This window comes from Mustela nigripes, chromosome 2, assembly GCF_022355385.1.
Source record: "Mustela nigripes isolate SB6536 chromosome 2, MUSNIG.SB6536, whole genome shotgun sequence".
NCBI classification, from domain to species: domain Eukaryota; kingdom Metazoa; phylum Chordata; class Mammalia; order Carnivora; family Mustelidae; genus Mustela; species Mustela nigripes.
In genome coordinates, this window is record NC_081558.1 from 5,044,928 (window position 1) to 5,060,627 (window position 15,700).

General features: G+C 55.5%; 1 long non-coding RNA gene across 1 annotated transcript; it reads right to left on the bottom strand.

The window, feature by feature from the left end:
* Window positions 1–292: 292 nt before the first annotated feature.
* On the bottom strand, window positions 293–13,496 carry LOC132009671 (uncharacterized). The gene is made up of 4 exons (XR_009402030.1): window positions 13,181–13,496; window positions 2,302–2,397; window positions 1,814–1,931; window positions 293–894 (listed from the first exon to the last, which is right to left on the bottom strand). It is a non-coding gene; the product is annotated as an uncharacterized LOC132009671 (long non-coding RNA).
* Between the last annotated feature and the right edge of the window lie 2,204 nt (window positions 13,497–15,700).

Genomic DNA, 15,700 nt, shown 5'->3' on the forward strand with positions numbered 1-15,700 from the left:
ATAAGGCCCTGCAGCTCTGGCCCAGTCACCTCCCTGCCCTCACCTCTGTCTCTCCCCTTAACTCACTGTGCTCCAGCCCCACTCACCTCCCCAGGCCTCCTCCCTGTGCCTCCATCAAGCCAGGCCTGACCCTACCCCAGGACCTTTGCACGGGCTGATGCTCTTCCTCCACTGAAGTCCTCGCTCCTCACCTCATAGGACTCTATCCAAGGGTCAACTTCCCGGGAAGGCCTCTCAGTCTAAAACTTCCCATGTACACACACACCACACTCACCACCACGTGACATACTGTGTACTCAATTCTTTCTTTATTGTTGGCCTGGCTCACCAGGATCTGCGACTTTTGCTCACTGCGGCGGCCTCCAAGGCCTGGGCTAGTGCCTAGAACACTGCAGATGCTCGGTAAATATTTGGTGGATGAATGTATCCACAAGGAACAAGGACACCGAGGCAGGGAAAAACTGGGCAACTCATCCAAGGCACAGGGTCTTAAGTGGCAGAAGCCAGACTCCCAGCCGGGCATCCTGACTCTGCAGTCCTTCCGACCACGGTGCTCCTTTCCCCTGAACACATCGGGGGACAAAGGCACACAGAGACTAGCCACTGGGACACGGGCACACACTCGTAAACGCAGGCAATTCCCGGCAGCCAGAAGGAGGGGCGCAGACTCGCCCCAGACACACACAGTCCCTCTGCTGCACGCATAGCCCCCAAGCTCCTGGCCCCAGCCCTCCCCCGCCAGGCCCCCAGACCCCAGGCAGGAACCAGGCCTTGGTCTGCACCCTGGGGTAATGGGAGCTCATCCTTCTCTTGCGTCGGGCTGTGGTGGTACCGGGGTATCCGCTCGAGGGCCCTGGGGTCTGGGCTGATGATGGCCAGGTCCAGCGCGGAGCCCTGGGGAAGGAAGGTTGGGGAGAGTCCATGGCGTGGCCAAGGGCACAACGACGCGAAGCCCCTCCCCGTCTCCCGGCTCTCAGTCTCCCTAGGGTGCGTGGCGCCAACTATTGGGGACAGTCCCCGCCGTCTCCGTGACCCTTCCCCCACCCAGTGGCACCTGCACCCCAGCCCGGCCCCGCACTTCTCCAGCTTCCAGGTACCGCGCACCGTGGCACGGCTCAGGCTGCAGAAGAGAACAGCCTCCCCTCACCGCACACCCGCCTTTGCCTCCGATCTCCCTTAACCCCGGGGGGAACCCTCAGGCTCCTCCCTCAGCCCGAGCCCCGCCCCCTCCGGGCCTCCCTCAGCTTCCTGGGCGGGTGCAGAAAGTCAGCACCAAGGCATGGCCCAGGCTGTGGGAGGGGACCCCCAACCCTGGAGCCCACGCCTCCTAGGCCTCCTGGAAGGCGGGGTCCCCTGTCTCCTGGGAGGGCGCACTATGGCCCCTCCGCCACCTCGCCCCGCCCCCACGCCCGCCCAGGCCCCGCCCTCCGGACCCGCCTCCTCTTGGGTTTTCTAGTACCAGGCATGTGGTGGCTCACGGCCTCGTGGCGTCCACTGGCGAAGACGCCGGGTTCCCCGGGGCCATCAGGGTTCCTGGCGCCCCTGTAGGTCTCTTCAGTCCCTCAGCCTCTCGGCCACCCTCCCAGTCCCCGCCCCAACCCAGACCTCTCCCTCGGCTGGCCTCCCAGGAAACTGGGGTGCAGGCCTTGCTCAGGGTGCTGGCACGGTCCGGTGGCTGGAGAAGCCGGCCGGTGCCGCCGAGCGGGCGCTCCACTAGGAAGCGCTGGGAGCGCACACCCTGCAAGCCCGAGAGCACCTCCCCGCCCCGCGCCTGGAGGGCCTGCATCTCTGGGGAAGAGCTGGCGGGCCTTACCTGCCAGCTCAGGTGCTTCTGGGCCTCCACGCGCGCGAGATGCGGAGGAGGAAGTAGAGCAGATGCGAGCCTCGCGTCCCCGCCGCCTTCCTGCGCGCAGTGTGAGCCTCACTGACCCCTGAGGGGAGAGTAGAGGCTTTGGGGTACGTGAAGCCCTCTGTTCCCCCTCCTGAGCCCCGTCCATCCGGAGCAGAAGTAGCAGAGCTGAACGAGCTGGTGATGGAGAGCCTGCTTTAAGCCCGAGTGGATTTGGAGAAGAGCGGCGGTCTGCTGGACTCAGACCCGGGACTCGCAAGCTCCCCTCTATTTGGAGAGCGTGTATGGAGCTCCCGGACACCCGTGCTGGTCCCCATTCCCCAGCACCCAGAACCGTCTGTTCCCTGCACAGACACTTGTTAAACTCTCACTGTGTTTTAGACCCGGTATTGAAGCTGGGGAGGTGTGGCGGGGCGGGGAAGGCCGGGGCGGGGCGGAGAGAAGGTACTCACGGCCTCTGCCCTCTGGAAGCAACACCTCGGGTGGAAGAACAGAGTGTGAGGCACAAGTTAGAGCCAAAAAGTAATCCTGACGGTTGGAGGTAAGTGCTGTAAAGGAAATAAACGGAGACCAGTGAGAGAGAAGGCGGACGCCTATGGCTGGGACCGTCACCTTCTTGAGAAGGCGGCATGTGGGCTCCGATCAGAAGGATGGAGGAGCTGGCCTTCACACAGCCAGGGGAGAGTGGACCAGGCAGAGAGCAGTCCTTGCCCACCAGTGGGCTTTGCTCTCCACAGCCGTGCCTTCTTCCCCCTCCGCCTTAGAAATTCCCTCATCCTGAAAAGCTCTTCCTTGCCTCACTCCTCCCCCACGATGGCCAGGTTTCTAGAAACCATGAGCTAAACTCAATGTCCATCAACAGCGGGTTGGAGTGAGACGTGACACTGAGGGCTGGCATGGAAACAGGCCCTCATCTACTCACGGGAGAGCAACAGGAAACTTGTAGGATCCCATTTGAGGGCGAGGTGATCAAACACACTTGACCATCCAAGTAGATAACCTGGCAAGATCGCTAACTGAAAACTGCCTACCTCCCGCTCTCTGGGGATCCTGCTGATGTTCTCTGTCTTGATCGAGACAGACAGATCTAGACAGAGTTACACAGGTGTCTCAAAATACAGGGAGAAATACACTGAAGATGTGTCTGTTTCTAGCAGGGAAATTTCACCCCCTCCCCAATAACAAAGAAACAGAAAATCTTGAGCTCTAGGTAGCAGTGTTGCATACTGGGGGTGACGGAAACTGATGGAAAACACCACTGACGGGCAGGTGGAAGAAAAGGGGCAGGGAGGGATGGCTGGAGAGCTTCGTGATAACGTGAACATAGCAACGTGCTCACTGGTGGGCTGCCCGGTGCACAATTCTTCCCATTCCTCTGTATGTTTGAAAGTTGTTGTAATGTTGAGACCATTCGTGTCCCCACATTAGCCCCCCATTATTTGTCTACCAGGGTGAGCCCAGCGGGGTGCAGATCTGCGTTGAGAAGGGGTCCTCGAGGTCTTTCTTTGCTGTTCAATGGGAGTATGAGGAAGCCTTCATAGATTGAGGTAGACTCTGGTCCCCTGGGTGCACAGGGACATGTGGGGGTGGGGGGGGGCTAGGATGCGGGGAGGGGGGCGGGGAAGAGAAGGAATTGGAATTAGATGAGGTTTCGGTCAGAATGGCTAGAAGAGGAACCAGAATCTTCATTCCAGCCAGATCTACAAATTTAAAAAAATAAAAAAATGGGCAAAGGACCTGAACAGACACTTCTCCAAAGATCTACAAACAGCCATCATGAAAAGGTGCTCAACATCACTAGTCCTCAGAGTGCAAATCAAAAGCTCAGTGGGATAGCGCTTTACACCCACTAGGATGGCTGGAGCCCAAAAGTCCAATAACAGGTGTTGGCAAGGATATGGAGAAGTCGTAACCCTCCTACACTGCGAATGGGCATGCAAAGTGGTGAGAGCTGTTTGCAGGTGCCCCCAACCTGTTTGGCCGTGTCAAAATGTTCAACATAGAGTTTCCATATGACCTGGAAATTCCGCTCCTAGGTAGCTACCAAAAACAACTGAAAACAAGTATTAAAAAAAAAAAAAAAAAAAAAAAAAAAAACTTGTACAGGAATGTTCACAGCACTATTCAGAGCGGCCAAAGGTAGAAACAAGCCAAGGGCTATCAACGGATGAATGGACAAAGTGTGTTACAGACATACAAGAGAACACTACCCAACCATGAAAAGAAGACACTGATACACATTACAACACATTGATAAACGTCGAAAAGCTGTGCGTGGTGAAAGAAGCCTGCCACAGAAGGTCACATGTCCTGTGATTCCATTTACATGAAATATTCAAAATAGGCAGATCTATAGAGGTGGAAAAGCTAGAGCTAGGGGGCAGGGAATAGAAGGCAGTTATTAGCAAGCACGGGGTTTCTCTCTATGGAGATGAAAATACTCTAAAATTCGATAGTGGGAATGGTTGCCACTTGAAGTGGGTGAATTACATGGTGTGCAAATTATATTCCAAAGCTGGCGGGGGGGGGGGGGCGAGAGAGAGTCAGGACTCCTAGATATTCATCCAGAAGAAATGAAAACTCTACGCTCCTACAAAAACCTGCACACAGATGTTTATAGCTGCTGTACTGATAATTTCCAAATTTTGGAAACAACTCAAATGCCCCTCAACAAACGAGCTGGTAAGAGGTGGCAGAACCACCCTAGCCTTAAGAGCTAAAACTACAAGACCCTTAAAACATGAGGGGAAATCTTCAACATTGAACTTGGCCAGGATTTCATGCATTTAACATCAAAAGCACAGTCAACAAAAGACAAAATAGATAAAATGGACTTCATCAGGTTAAGAATTTTTGCATCAAAAAGACACTATGAGGGCGCCTGGGTGGCTCAGAGGGTTAAGCCTCTGCCTTCAGCTCAGGTCATGACCTCAGGGTCCTGGGATAGAGTCCCACATAGGGCTCTCTGCTCAGCAGGGAGCCTGCTTCCTCCTCTCTCTCTCTCTGCCTGCCTCTCTGCCTGCTTGTGATCTCTGTCTGTCAAATAAATAAATAAAATCTTAAAAAAAAAAAAAAGACACTATGAAAGGGGCACCTGGGTGGCTCAGTCCGTTAAGTGATCGACTCCTGGTTTCAGCTCAGGTCATGATCTCAGGGTCCTGAGATCGAGCCCCGTGGCAGGCTCTACACTCAGCAAGAGTCTGCTGGTCCCCCTCCCTCTCCCTCTGCCCATCTTCCCGCACATGCGTGCTCGCTCGCTCTCTCTCTCTCTCTCTGAATATATATAAATAAAATCTTTACAAAAGGGGTGGGGGAGAAAGAAAGAAAGAAAGAAAGCAAAGAGAGAGGAGCCTGGCTAGGTCAGTCGGTGGAGCATGTGATCTTGATCTCAGGTGGCGAGCTCAGGCCCTGCATAGAGCTTACTTAGATTAAGTTAGTCAGAGCACCTGGGTAGCTCTGTCCGCTAAGCATCCCTTGCTTTGGGCTGAGGTCATGGTCTCAAGATTGTGAGACTGAGCCTTGCATCAGGCTCAGTCTGCTTAAGATTCCCTCTCCCTCTCCCTCTGCCCCTCCTGCTTGTGCTCTCTAAAATAAACACATAAATCTTTAAAGAAAAAGAAAAAAAGAGGAACACCTGGGTGGCTCAGTTGGTTAAGGGCCTTCCTTTGGCTCAGGTCATGATCCCAGAGTCCTGGGATCAAGTCCCACTTCAGCGGACTCCCTGCGCAACAAGGAGCCTGCTTCTCCCTCTCCCTCTGCCTGCCGCTCCCCCTGCCTGTTCTCTCTCTCTCTCTCTCTCTCTCTGAAAAGTAAATAAATAAAGGCTGAAAAAAGAAAGAAAGGGGGAAGGAAGGAAGGGAGGAAGGAAGTAAAAGTAAGGAAGGAAGGGGGAGAGAAAGAAAGAGAAAAAAGACAGCCTATAGAATGGGATAACATATTTGCAAATCATGTGTCTGATAAGGGGTTAATATCCAGAATATATAATAAACTATAATCCAACAGCAACGAAATCCATCCAAAACTTGACCAAAGACTTGAATTTGTCCAAAGAAGATGTGCACATGGCCAACGAGCACAGGAAAAGATGCACAACGTTGTAAATCATGAAGGAAATGCAAACCCAAACCACTTCACATCTACTATGAGAGCTATTTAAAAAAAAAGAAAGAAAGAAAGAAAAAAGGGGAAAAAAAAAAAAAAAAAAGGAACCTGCCCGGTGTTGGGGAGGATGTGGAGAAACCGGAGCCCGGCGCACGGCTGGTGGGAAGTGAAGCTGTTGTAGAGAACAGCTGGGCAGTTCTGCCCAACACCGCGCTGGGAGCGACCATACGACCCGGCCACTCCACGCCCGGGGATCTACCCGAAGGGGACTTTTGTACACAACAGGTAGTTGTGTACACGGTGGTTCACAGCACACCCTTCACAAAAAGGTGGTAACAACTCCATGTCCACTGATGGGTGAACGGATCCAAGAAATGTGGTCTGTCCAGACGAGGGAACGTCTGCTACCCAGCCTTAAAACCAGTGGCACTCTGGGGGCGCCTGGGGGGCTCCGTCAGTGAAGCATCCCACTCGCAATTTCGGCTCAGGTCACCGGATCACGGGCTCGAGCCCGCACCAGGCTCTGTGCTCAGTGAGGAGCTGGCCTGCCCCTCTCCCTCGGCTCCTCCCCCTCCCCTCTTTCCCTCTCAAATAAATAAATAAAAATCTTTGGGAGGAGAGAAAAAAGAGTAACACTCTGATGCACGCTATGACATGGATGAACCTTGAAAATATGTGAAGTGAAAGAAGTCAGACAAGTTCCAGGAGGACCCATCCCACTGGACCCCACTCCCAGGAGGCTCCCAGAGGAGTCCCGTCCACAGAGACCGAGAGGAGATGGAGGGAGCTGGAGGTTTGGGGGGGGGGGGGGCGGGGGACTCAGGGCTTCATGGGGACAGAGTTTCTATTTGGGAAGATGAACAAGTTCAGGAGACAGACAGTGGCCATGGTTGCACAACATTGGGAATGACTCAATGTCACTTAAGAGCCATACACTTAAGAATGGTTGGGGGTGGGGGTGCACCCGGGTGGCTCAGTCAGTTAAACATCTGCCTTCAGCTCAGGTCAGTATCCCGGCGTCCTGGGATGGAGCCTCCTCTCTCTCTGCCTGCCTCTCTGCCTACTTGTGATCTGTGTCAAATAAATAAATAAAATCTTTTATAAAAAATGGCTAAAATGGTAAGTTTTGTGTTATGTAATTCTACCACAATTGAAAGCCGAACAAGAACCTGCCATGGCTCCCTCTTGCCGACCTCCCTGAAGCCACTACCCCCCCTCTGCCCCCCCGCACCAGCCAGCCTGGGCTTGGCACCTTCCTCCGGGCACACCTCCACCCTTCTGTCACGCTGTGCCCTCCCCTGGGTGCACCATCTCCACTCCTGTCCCCCCAAATCCACCAGCCCTGCCCTTCAGACTGGCAGAGCTACTCCCAGCAGAGACCAGGACAAGGCAGCGCAGTCGGGGGCTGGTCCCAGGAACAGCGAGGGGAGGGGAATAGCTGTGGTTCGGAGAAGATGCGAGTGGCTGCAGTTCGGAGCGCTCTCCCCACCCCACCCCGACCCCCCATGGCACAGGCAGGTGCAGCTGGAGCAGCTGGAGGAGGATGAGGAGAGAGAATGGCAGGGGGCGAGCCTGGGAGCCCCGTCACGGGCCTGAGGTCAAGGTGTCTTGGAGACCATGCATTTCCTCTGCTTTCTCCATGTTGTTCTGGTTTCCCCATCCCACTGGCAATGCCAAGGACAGCAGTCATAACAACAACCACACTGCAGCCAGCTCAAGGCCAGCCAGACCCCATCTGCCTCCGCCTCCCTGGGTCTTGACAGCCTGTGCCCATCAGGGTCACCCAGGGGCCGAGGCCTGGAGTGACCACATCCCCGGGGTCACCACAACCAGAGGCGCTGGGGGAGGCTGGAACGGCGGGACAGAGGAGGTGGAAGCTGGGAGACCGCAGGAGGGGGCTGGGCCAAGGCCGGGCAGCTAGACCGAGGGGAAGCCAGGCCGGCGGCCCATGTTTACTGTCGGAAGATCAGGGCCAAACTTCAGCTTCCCACTGTGACCCTGGACTGGGGCCCCAGGGGTGATCAGATGTTTCTCTCCTGAGCTAAACTCTGGGCTTCATCCCAGGGGACTCCACAAGCTTTCCCAGAAGACACGCCCACCTCAAGAACCCCCGGAGGTCCAGGGACACTCTCGGGCCCAGGAATCCTGCCTCTCCATCCCCCACATCTGTCCGTTCCTCCCACCAGCCCAGCCCCCAGTCCCGCCCAGCCCGGCCCCTTCCAGCCTCATTCTGAGCTCCTAATTTGGCTGCCCAGAGTTTGCAACCCCACTGGGCCACCCCAGAGAGAGCCGTGGGACACCAGCCTTGTTCTCAGTGCCCAGGTCCTGGGAAGAGGAGGAGGAAGAAAGCTTTGATACTTGGCCAAGAGCCTCGGCCTGAAATTCTTCCATTCCACTTTCCCCTTTGGGCTAAAGCGGTGTTTCCTTTATCTCTTCCAGGAACCCGAGCACCCCGAGAGGGCTTCAGAGGACCAGAAATGTCAAGGGGGCAGATACATTCTGGAAAGCTGAGCAAAACACAGGAGCACAGGAAAACCTCTGAGATGACCTGCGCGGATCAACCCCACTGAGCTTTGCTTAATCCCCCAGTCTGGCCACGGTTCCACGGAACGTCCTCTGAGCATCCAAAGCCCCAATTAAATGCCCACGGTGAGAGCCCAGAGGGGCGACGGGGGAGGTCAAGCTGCAGAGAGAGTGAGTCAGTTTGACTGGAGGGAAGGCAGAGACAAGAGGGACACAAGCCGGGCCTGGGGACCTCGCATGCCACCTTAGGGACCAGAAATGTCCCCAAGAGCCTGGAAAGGGGATTCAGCCTTCTCTGTTGCCACCGCTCCTTGCCCCCACTCCTGGCTCTCAGACCAAACCCCCCAACCCTTCACCCAAGACCTCAAACCCCACCCCACCCCGCCCCTGCTCCAGCCCCCTGGCCATGCCGGGGAGCCACTGTGGCCCATCAACGGAGCCATCACAGGGACATCACGGGCATGGTCAGCCCACAATGTGATGACGTCAGAAAGACCAATGACCGGAGTTCGCCTTTAGTGGACGCGACGCTCCGTGGACCGTGATGGACGCTCTTGTGTATTATTTCTGACCCGAGGTGGGGGACAGATGGGTGAGGACTGGAATCAGGGATCAGCCCCAAGCAACTGTACATGCCCAGGACAGTGAGTTAAATTTTGCTGTCTTCGAGAGACACTGTCTCATTAAAAAAAAAAGGGGGGGAAGGGGTTGCAAGTCAGGGAACAGTGGGGGCTGGGAGGGAGGGGCAGAAGACAGCCGGGGATCAGGCCGGTCGCTGTCGCCCAACCAATTCTGCCCCTACCCCACACTCAGGGGACATTGGGCAACATCTGGTGATGGTTTTGGCTTTCAGAATTGGGGGTGCTCTTGGCATCTGGCGGGTAGAGGCCAGAGATGCTGTTAAACGCCCTCTAGTGCATAGGACAGCCCCCCAGAACCAAGACGTCTCCAGAGCAAAATGTCAGGAGCGCTAAGCGGGAGGGATCCTGGATCAGTCACCTGCCACGCTAGGGACCGTCACCATCTTACCGATGTGTGTACTCGAAGGGTACTCAGTCCTGGTCTCAGAGCTTTATACACGTTGGCCACTGTATTCTCATAACGATCTCTTTGTAAGGTGGGTACTATTATTGTCCCTGTGTTCAGAAAGGTTAAATAGCTGTCCCAAGGTCACACAGCCAATAAAAATGGCAAAGCCAGATTCTAACCCAGGCTGCCTGACTCCTGATCTGTCTCCTAACCCACCCACCCCCGCCAACCCCGAGGTGGGAGAGAGGAGCCTGAACCCCTTCCGATCACGCTTTCTCTCCCCCATAGCCGATGACGGCCCAAAGTAAAGGCTGGTTAAGATGGGTTATGAAATATCAAATTCTGGGGCTGCCTGGGTGGCTCAGTGGGTTAAAGCCTCTGCCTTAGGCTCTAGGTCATAGTCCCAGGGTCCTGGGATCGAGCCCCGCATCGCATCGGGCTCTCTGCTCAGCGGGGAGCCTGCTTCCTCCTCCCTCTCCCTGCCTGCCTCTCTGCCTACTTGTGTTCTCTTTCTGTCAGAATAAAATTTAAAAAAAATATATCAAATTCTGTTTCTCCAGTGCTCAGATCCACATGCCTCTCTGAGCGGACGTGCTGACGGGACATTCTCTCCAGCAGTGGGAAGCTGAGCTCTTCCTGTTCTGGTATCAGAAGTAAATCTGCTTGGCCGTAGGGTCACCGGGGTCCAGGCAAACAGGGGCTGGTTATTCCGGGCAGGAGTTCAGAAATCAGAGGTCAGAACAGTGGACAACATGGACCGCCACTGCCACCATTATCCTTCCTGTCACTAATAATAACTCCTCGGTGGCAACTGTCCCACACTAACTGAACACGTGCTAGGACCCAGGTCATGTCCTAAACCCCCTCCATCCCTAACCCGCTTACAATCCCAAGAGTCCTGTGCAAGCGATACTATCCATGATCCCCATCAGACAGATGGGGAAGCAGGTTCAGAGGGGAGAGCCACCTGCCCTGGGCCAGGCAGTAGGAGATGAGACTCAGAGCACCTGCTCTTAATCCCGAGTTTTTCTACCTCCATACTCTTTGCCTTTGGGTCCAGATTATCTTGGTGTTGGGGAAGCTCCTGGGCCCTGTAGGGTGTTTGGTAACACCCCGAATTCTACCCACCAGAAGCCAGTACCATCTTCCCAGGACATGATCACCAAAAATGTCCCCAGACATTGCCAGAGGTCCCCTGGGGAGAGGGGGGGTCAGAAGTGCCCCTGGTTGAAAACGCTGCCTTGACCCTACAGTCTCAGATGGGGCAGGGGGTGATCCGCATGGAGAAGTCTGCTTGCTGGAGCCCCCAGAAGAGTCTGGAGCCTGAAACCCAAGCTAGCAATAATAATCAGTGTTGGGGGATGCCCGCGTAGCGCAGCCGGTTGAGCCTCTGGCTCTTGGTTTTGGCTCGGTGGTGACCTCAAGATCTCAGGATCTTAAACACAAACGTTTGCCTGCCCACTGGCCCCACCAGGGCCACCCAGCTGAGGCTGGGGGACAAGCTGGAGAAGGAAAAAAGGCTCTGAGTCAGCAGGGGGCACCTAAGGACCCTCCATCCCAGGAGTCTTGGGCCCTAACAGCCTGGCAAGCTTTCACTAGGCATTTACAGTTGTGCTGCATCGTCCTGGACGAGAAAAGAGCAACAAAACTAGTCTTGAACTATTCACCTCCCTGCCAAGATTCTACCTGCAGTACCCATACAAGCCTCTCAGCTGACAGCCGGCCGCTAAGCACAGACTGAGCGCCCATATCTGCATTCACATTGAGGCTCAGAGAGCCCAAGCAACTTGCCAGGGACACACAGCAATTAAGCAGGAGTCAGGAGGCTTCAGAGCGCCCCCGTCCTCGGGATCCCCCGCCAGGGATCATCAGCATTCTGTTCTTCAGATCCACAGTCCCACTGAAGCGTCCTGGTGTCCACAGAGTCTAAGAACCAGAGCACGCATTTGTTTTCTCTAGAGGTCTCTCTGCTCCCCAGGACTGAGGCTAGGATGGCTTCTGCGCACATCACTCCCGATCTCAGAGTGATGATGTGATGGCTGGCCTCACAGTTTCTTTCCTGCTGCCGGGGCAGATGTGCACGGCTCAGCTGTCCCCCCTCTGCTACAACCCTGAGCGTGGGACCAGCCATTTCCCCCCAGCCCTGATGGGGCCCAGCAGAAACCCAGAAACCAGGCGTCCTCTGCACGCTACCCCCTCGACACAACACTCTGGCCCCCATCTGCTGGACCTGGGCCACCCTGAAGAAGCGGGTGGGGCGTGCTGCTCTATCTGGGCATGACTCCCCCCACCCTGGTGACGGGAGATGGTCCCCAATGCTAAGAGCTTGTTCTTAGCCAACTTGGACTTTGCCAAAGCCACATTCCCAACCTGAGAGCACTCCCCGCCCCGCTCACTCGCCACCCCCACCCTGTCACACCCATGGGCAAGGTGTAAGGACGTCACCACCCCCAGGGGTCCGCCATTGGAAGGAGAGGGGGATTTTATTCATCCTCTGCCAAGCATGGCTGAACAAGAGAAGACTGGAGGTTGGGCCACTCGCCTGGACGTGCCAGGGGCAGCACAGAGATCCAGGTGAGGCAGGACAAGAAAGGAGCCACGTCTAAAATCTGTATCACGAAGCATGGGGCTGGGGGGAAATGGCTGGTCCCACGCTCAGGGTTGTAGCAGAGGGGGACAGCTGAGCCGTGCACATCTGCCCCGGCAGCAGGAAAGAAACTGTGAGGCCAGCCATCACATCATCACTCTGAGATCGGGAGTGATGTGCGCAGAAGCCATCCTAGCCCCAAAGCTGGGGAGGAGAGGGGTGCCGGAAGAGGGGACTGCTACGGGAGGGAAGAATCTTCAGGGCTCTGGAACCAGGGGGCAGGTGGGAGGGTTGTGTTGTATTTGCCAGGCAGAGTTGGGCTTTTTGGTTTTACCTTTGATCCCCAGCTTTATTGAGCTAGAACTGACGCAGAGCATGCTGTAAATTTAAGGCACGCAATATATTGATTTGGGGCACTGATACATGGCAAAATGTTAACCACAGTCCCATTAGCAAGCACCTGCTCCTCAAGCCACAAGTTACCCAGTCGTCTCTGTGCTGAGAACACTGACGTTCTGCTCTCTTGGCCGCTTGCAGGTATCAATACAGCATTGCTAACTACACTCCCCACGCTGTTGGCTGTCCAGGAGATCTGCAGAACTCGCTCTCCTACGGGAAGTCGGTACCCTCTGACCAACATCTCCCCACCTCCCCCAACCCCGCAGCCCCGGTAACCACCATTCCAGCATCTGTTTCCATGAGCTGGGCTCTATCAGATGCCCCATATAAGCCACGCCACACAGTGTTTGTCTGTCCCCCTCTGCCGTGCCTGGCGGAGTTTGAGACAAAACTCACTCCACACACGGGTGTGCCATGAAACCCTTCCTCACCCCTCCCACTGCCTGATTCCTACTGATCCCTCAGACCTGTAATTAAACGTGCCTTCCAAGGAGGAGCCCTCCCTGACCACTAATGGAGAGAGGGGGGCGGGGCTGTCCATTTCACCTGGCCTGGGACAAGCAAGGTTCATCTCAATATTTAAGGGGGAAACATCAAGCATGGAGGCTGGAGGTGGGGGTTCCAGCCCCTGAGGAAGGGGGTCCCCCCCACACTTCAGTGCAATGATCCCATGTCTTCACCCTCAAGCTCACCTGCCTTCCCTTTGAGTGGTTTGCCTTGGTGGTTCTTTTCTGATTCTGCCACCTGCTGCTGAGCTTCCTTGAGCAAGTTACTCAGCCACTCTGTGCCTCGGTTTTCTCATTTGGGAAATGAGTATGATAACGGTGCCTGCGTTATGAGCTGCGCCTCAAAGGTGCTCCATCATTGGGTCACGTGCTTATCATTGTCTCTGATTTCCTCGGTCCGGACCCTCCGAGGGGCAGCAACGGGATTGCGGGGGGAGGGGGGGCCTCTGCCCTCCTGTGGCCGCACTGAGTACTGCATCCGTCCAGGCACGTCCTGCATCACTCTGGATTCTAAAAGTTCCAAAGTTACAGGAAAAAAAAAAAAAAAAAAACTTTTTAAGTCCGTCCAAGCTTCTTTAAGTCAAAAGAGAATGTGATGGCCGTAACAGACTGCATTTGCTGTGATTTTCCCCTAGAATGCTCTCACACCTTCACCCTCCTTCTTAACATTCAAGTGTCGAGGTCATGTTCCCAGGAGCCTTTGGCTGGCTCCCTAGTTACTCATTACTGCGTACTGTCACCTGCGTGCCAGACCCTGTTCTAGGCACTGGGGATACTGCTGTGGACCACACAGATGGAAACCTCTTCCCTCAGAGCTTCCATTGTGGTGAGGGAGAAAGAACCAACAAAAATAAGCATTCCAGAGTGTTAGGTGGTGACTCCTGCTAAGAGTAAAATAAATCAGGAAATGGGAGAGAAGGTGTGTGGATGTAATCTGGAAGTGGGGGGAGGGGGGTTGATGTGTGAGATGAAACTTGAAGGACAAGTGGGGTGGTCAAGGCAACATCAGGGGGAAGAGACAGGGTGGTGACCTCAATGGGGTTGCCGTGTTGCTGTTGCTGACCATGTCCCCAGTACCGGGACCAGCACCTGGCACAAAATGGTACTCAAAAAAGAGTTCATGAATGAAATCCCAGTTGTGGGCTTCAGGAACAGCTTGCTCAAGGCTTAAACAATGGCCCTGGGGCCATAACCCTCCTCCACCTCGTGGCTTTGTTCTTACAAGTAGCCTCTCCTTTATGGGGACTCTGCTGCAAATGCTACTCTAGCTTCCAAGGTTTCCAGAGTTCCCTGCAAATCATGGACATGCCCATCCGCCGGCCAACCCTTGAGGCCCAGAGATGGGTATGTGGGAGTGGCTTAAGGCTGAGTCACATGCACTACCCAGACCACACCCCCAGGGGGAGAGGGAGACCCCCAGGGGACATCTGGGGGTTGCAGGATGGTAAGAAGGAGAAATGAATCCAAAGAGCCAGTTTCACAGAATGATTATAAGAAGGTTAGTAAAGTAGGAAGTGGCAGAGCCTGGGAGCTCCTGGCTCAAAGCAGCCCTGAAATTTCCAGCTATGCCTGGTGGCCACCCAGCATCAGGCTAAAGACCCAGGGGCTATAGGAGCCCCTGGGCTAAAGGTGGGAGGGTCCATCATTAGGGAAATTGAGAATGCCAGGGCAGCCCGCTCTTTAGAGAAAGAGGTAAACGGAAGGCCGGAAGGCCAGGTGGGCTCCCAGGGGGCCCCCATGAAACGGAGGCACTGCTGACAGAGGCCAGAGCTGGCTTACTTGGACTTGTTCCTCAAATGGGGGGTGTGGGCAATGGAGGGTGGGGGTAAGCAAACCCAAGGGCAGGCTGTCCATCTGGTCTGGCCACAATGTGGTGGGCGCTCCAGGAGCAGTCTGGTATTTATGGAGTACCTGCTGTATACCTGGGCCCTGACCTAACTTTCCAAATTCAGGACAAAAGGAACCCATGTTTGCTGTTGAATGAACCCCTCCACACAGCGGCCTGTAAGGTTATCACCCACCCTGCAGGGAGACTCCGGAGGGTGTGACCCTAGTTCCCTGGGGGTCAGGCCTGGAAAATGCCTGGGGCTGTGAGGTTGGGGGTCACAGCCCCGCACCCAGGGCCTAGGACGCTACCCGCCACCTTGGGATGGATTTTCACTCCTGCCCTGACTATGCAGGTCAGCCCCATCCTTGTGTTAGCGCCACATCTACTGAGAACCATCCCCCCCCCCCCGAATAAATAAAACCCCCAGGCCCCTGCGCTCAGGAAACTGTCACTCTCCCCGTCTCTAGCCTCGGTTTTCTCTTCTGTGAAATGGAACCCACCAGGCCCGCGGCAGGTCAAGCCCCCAGAAGGGAGCTCCGGGAGGGCAGGGGCGGGCTGAGATTTATTCACGGGTGGCGCCCAATAAATGCTTGTTTGAGCAGGACTAGCCCTCAATAAATAACAGCTGTTGTCGATGCTGGCGGTGGTGCCGGCGAGAGAGTGGGCTCTCCCCTCCCCCACCCTCCGCCCGCTCCCCGCTCCCTCCTCCCCTCCGCGCCCCATTCCTTCCCGTCACCTCCCCACACGACCGTGCCTCCTCCTCCACCCCCCACCTCCTCCCGCCTCTTTCCAGTCCATCTCCCTTCCCCCCACCACCCCACTCCTCTCCCTCCTTTTCCCCTTACCCCTACCCAATTCTTCCTCCCTCCCCTCCCCCC